General features: G+C 50.8%; 1 long non-coding RNA gene across 1 annotated transcript in view; it reads left to right on the top strand.

The window, feature by feature from the left end:
* LOC121917712 overlaps positions 1 to 193 on the top strand; it is a 784-nt gene extending 591 nt beyond the window's left edge. Inside the window, exon 3 of the long non-coding RNA XR_006101088.1 lies at positions 26 to 193. This is a non-coding gene — a long non-coding RNA (uncharacterized LOC121917712). The remainder of the gene's footprint in view (positions 1 to 25) is intronic.
* Positions 194 to 4,728: the final 4,535 nt, after the last annotated feature.

Raw genomic sequence — 4,728 nt, forward strand, 5'->3', positions numbered from 1 at the left:
CCCCCCCCCGATCTCCTCTCTGCAGTTTGCCCCGGAATTCACCATCGGGAGCCGGGCCGCATTCATTCAGCTAGCGGATGGTGTAGGACGCTCACTCGCCAGGCTGTATCCCGAGGAGTTGCTCTCCTCGCTCCGCAGGATGGCAAGGTCTTAGTTCCTGCAAGCCGGGCCCAGCATAATCGGCTAGACTAGGATGCTGTGGCACGCGCCCTTGCCAGTCTGTATCCCGAGGGTTGCTCTAGGCCTGGCATCCCCTGAAGGAGTATCCAAGAGCAATAAAAGCTACTGGCCTCCAGTATCCAAGAGCAATAAAAGCTACTGGCCGTGAAAGTAAACTGGGATCTTGGTCTCTTTTGGGGCTGGGGGGATGAGGGAGGGGCTGCTCTCTTTGGGCAGAGAAGGGCATTTGGGGGTCTCTTGGCAAACCTCCTCCTGCTCCTCTGCCCCTCCCCAGATCTCCAAATACAGCCCCCCATCCCTCCCTCCTGCCTTCTCCTGGGACCTTCCTCTGGGGCAAATGGGGGGAGACATTGTCCCATTGGCATCCCAAAAGAGGGATCTGCCCTCTTTTTTGAACCCAGGTCTTGACTCTTCTCAAACCAGCCTCCTCTCCCTTTCCCCAGTGTTACCCATGGAAGCGTTGCCTGGTCTTTAGGCCCTCTCTCTGGGGCAGAAGGGCAGCTGGGATCCAGCCTCGGAGGGAGGACATTGGGGGGGGGGGGGACCTGCCAGGAAGGAAGGAGGGAAGGGAAGGGAGAAGGAGGGGGGAAATGAAGAGAAAGGGAGGGAGAGGGAAAGCAATAGCAATAGCAAGTACTTTTCTCTACTGTTTTTCCTCGGTGCACTGAAGCCCTCCCTAAGCGCTTTACCATCTGTAAGGCAATTGCACTCCCCCCCCCCCCCAAAAAACCTGGCCCCCCCCCCCCCCGGCCCTGGGGAGGCGGGCCGCCGGGACGTAGCCAGGATTTTGGGAAGCGGGGGGCCCGGCCAAGGGCCGCCCTTTTTTAAAGGTAAAAGCCCCCCCCCCCCCCCACATAAAAAGAGGGTAGAGCGTTTACCTCAGGATGGCACCACTTTAACTTCCATTATGGCTCTGTGCTATGGAATCTTGGGATTTGTAGTTCTGAGGAGCTGTTTAGCCATCTCTGTCAGGTGCCGCAACAAACTACAAATCCCAGCATTCCACGACATGGAGCCAAGGGCAGTTAAAGTGGCATCAAACTGGATTATTTTTTCAGTGCAGATGCAAACTGAGTCCTTCCTCTGAAGGTGTTTACATCAGATAAATTCAGTTCAATAAAGCAAAGTGCAGCTGCTCATGCAATGAGTGGCAGCCACTCTGTTCATGCTCAGAGACACTCTGCTCATGCTTTGAGACACTGCATTCCAACTTCTGAGCTGAGCTAAGAACCCAGGCTGCATCCACACAACATTTCATTCCCACTTCCAAGAGGGATTTTTAATTCACACACACACACACACACACACACTTTTTAATTCCAAGACTCATCTATCTATCTATCTATCTATCTATCTATCATAATTTTTAATTCTAAGACATTATACCTTCCTTTCTTTTTATGAAAAACAAACCCCTTTAAGAGAATCCTATTTTGGGAGAACGGCAGGATATAAAATCAATCAATAAAAAATTATTGTGCAATAGTCCATCAGTGCATGGCTTGCATTATAAGACTTTAGACCTTTAAAGCTTTATAAATTTAAAAACAGAAATGACTGTTTTTGAAAACCTGAGTTCATGATCAGAAGAAATGTCCAGAGTAGAGTCTGAGTCTCCTTTCTCTGGACTTCTGAAACCTGAATTATTCCAAAACCCAAAACTGACCCTGAGAGCATCTGGTCTGACCCCAAGAAAAGGAAACCTGGGAATCCTGAAGGTTTAGATAAGTTACTGAATTATTGGTATGGGCTCGGGATTTCGCTGGCAGCTCATTTTAAAAACATTGTGTATTAAATTACCCTCAGCCTATGTCTATGAGATGCATAAGAAACAGAAATGGATTTAATGGTTGGACCTGGGTCCCGTCTCCCATTATATCCCATTATACATTAATAAAAGCCCTAACTGGTTTGGGGCCAGGGTACTTGGAGGACTGCCTCTCCCCATATAATCCGTCCCGCACCCTCAGATGGGGTGAGAAACATCTACTTAAAGTTCCTAAATGTAGATATATGTCATCTCAGAGGGCTTTCTCGATCACAGCCCCACAGCTTTGGAACTCTTTGCCCAATGAGCTCCGCACTGTCACTTCCCTAGATGCATTTAAAAGGAATCTGAAGACCTTCCTATTTCGCCAGGCTTTCCCCCCATGAGCACGGATGTTACTCTAATCCCCTTTCGATGATGTATACTGTCAATCCAGCTATTGTATGGTTTTTATGGTTTTAATCTGTTGTAGTTCTTGTATAGTCTTGGTCTGTTCTTGGTGGGTTTCTTTGTTTGTATGGAGGGTGGGTTTGCACTTTGTTGGGATATTGTTGTAACCATTGTCTTGTGGAATTTTTAATGTTGGAAACTGCTGTGATCTGTATTGAAATAGCGGTATACAAATACATTTTATTATTATTATTATTATTATTATTATTATTAAATATACCAAACGCTGAAAAACTCCAAAATACCTCAGCATTTTGGATAAGGGAGACTCAACCTGTAGCTGATAAGAGATTATTATTATTATTATTATTATTATTATTATTATTATTATTATTATTTACATTGTACTATATTGTATATGGATATAACTGCTGAAAGGAAAGTCAGAAGCCACCTTTTCTTTCTTTGATACTTCCTTTTAGAGCCTTCCTTCCTTTTTCTTTCTTCCTTCTTTAGTTCTCTCTCCCCCCCTTCCCAACACTCTTCCTTCCTTTCTGTCTTCCTTCCCTTCTTCTCCCCCTCCTCCTCTCCTCTCCCAGGAAGGGAGTCTTTTTTTCTGGCAAAAGCACAGAGGAGTGCAAGGAGGACCCGGATGGGGGGGAAAATAGAAGGAAAGAAGTTGCCCCCCCCCCCCCCCTCTCTCTTTGAGCCTTCTTTCCCTTTTCCCTCTCCTCCACCCGAGTCCTCCATGCTTTTGATGGAGGGAAGGAGGAGGAGGAGGAAGGCGCTTGAAGGTCCCCACGCCTGAAGGGGGGGTCCAGACCCCTTGGCCCCCCCTCGGCTACGTCCCTGCTGCTGGAAGGTCGCGCAAACCTTGGAGCCCTGCCACCTTCCCCTTTATAGCTGCAGGAGTGCTGCCAGGAAGGGAGGGAAGGCCGAAGGCAGCGGGGCTGGGCTTCCTCCCCTTCGGAGGCTCCGGTGGAGGGCTGTGGGCCCCCAGAGCAGGGCAGGAGGGCTTCTCCTCCTCCTCCTCCTCCTGGGCTCTCTCCTGCAGCTGAAGCCTCCCTCCCTGCCTCCCTCTCTGTCCGAGGGCACCCCCTGCTGACCCCAGACCTCCCCTCTCAAGGAACAGGGGTTCCCTTCTTTTGGGGGGGTCTCCTTCCCTCCCTCACTCCCCTTCTCCGGATCGGACTTTCTCCCAGCCTAAGAACCCCTTCCCAGCCCCCCAAATCTTCCCCTTTTTGCTGCCCCACTGCAGAGGGGAGATTTGCCCCATTCACAAGCAGCTTCAGCAGCTGGGGGAGGGGATGAAATTCAGGCCCTTCTCTCTGCCTTTTTGGGGAGCTCCGGTTCCTTAGGGTCCCAAGGGAGGGAGGCTTTTCTCCAGTCCAGACCAAGGGCAGCCTGGAGCAAGGCCCTGAAGGCTAGTGGGCATCCCTCTCTCCCTTGGCCCCTGCCTTGCCAGTCGAGGGGGGAGCCAGGCTTGCCCTGCGCTTCCAGGGAAGAAGGAATGCATCAGTCCTGGGTTCAAGGGAAAGGGACTCTGGAAAAGTCGGGGGCGAATCCCTCCTCAGCCCTGGAAACTCCTAGGTACCTTTAGGCAAGCCACACTCTCTCAGCCTCAGAGGAAGGCCACACCTCATCCCCAGAAATCTGGGACCCCATCTGGGCCTGGGGCTTGGAAGGCTGGGAGGGAAGCGGCTGTCTGGGGGGGGGCAGATCTGGGTGTGAGTGTTGCAGAATGGCTGGCAGTGCGGTACCCCCCCCCCCCCCCCGCAAAGGGCCAGGGAAGCCTTGTTGGCCGTTTCTTTCCTGAGAATCGTTATAAAATCCAGGAACGTAGGAGAGAGTGTTTAATTTCACCTGCAGAGCAAAGACAGCGGAATAGAGGTGAGCAGGTCAAACTAGGTCCACTTCCATCTCCCAGCCCCAAATGTGTCCCCAAGTTAAAACAGAGTCTCTTAGAGTGAAATCAAACTAGTTCACTTACAAAACCATGTTCGTCAAACTTCCTACATCGAGTGTATTTACCTGACCCTGAAGGCCAGAGATAGTCTAGGGATTCTGTTGGTGTACCGGCCACCTCGTGCGCTAACAGACTCCCTTAACGAACTGACACAGCTGGTCTCAGAGGTACTGTTGGAATCGCCCAGGCTACTGGTCCTGGGTGACTTCAACATCCCCTTCGCGGCCAGCTATGTTCCATCCGGTGCGGTTTGCGAATTCATGGATACCATGACTTCCATGGGCCTGTCTCAACTGGTCTCGGGTCCAACGCATTCTGCGGGTAATACGCTCGATATGGTCTTTTGTACGAGCATGGAAAATCCGTGGGCGGAAATAACCAATATTTCCCCCCTGTCATGGACGGATCACTTCCTGGTAGAGGC

Source organism: Sceloporus undulatus, unplaced genomic scaffold, assembly GCF_019175285.1.
Source record: "Sceloporus undulatus isolate JIND9_A2432 ecotype Alabama unplaced genomic scaffold, SceUnd_v1.1 scaffold_315, whole genome shotgun sequence".
In the NCBI taxonomy this organism is placed as follows: domain Eukaryota; kingdom Metazoa; phylum Chordata; class Lepidosauria; order Squamata; family Phrynosomatidae; genus Sceloporus; species Sceloporus undulatus.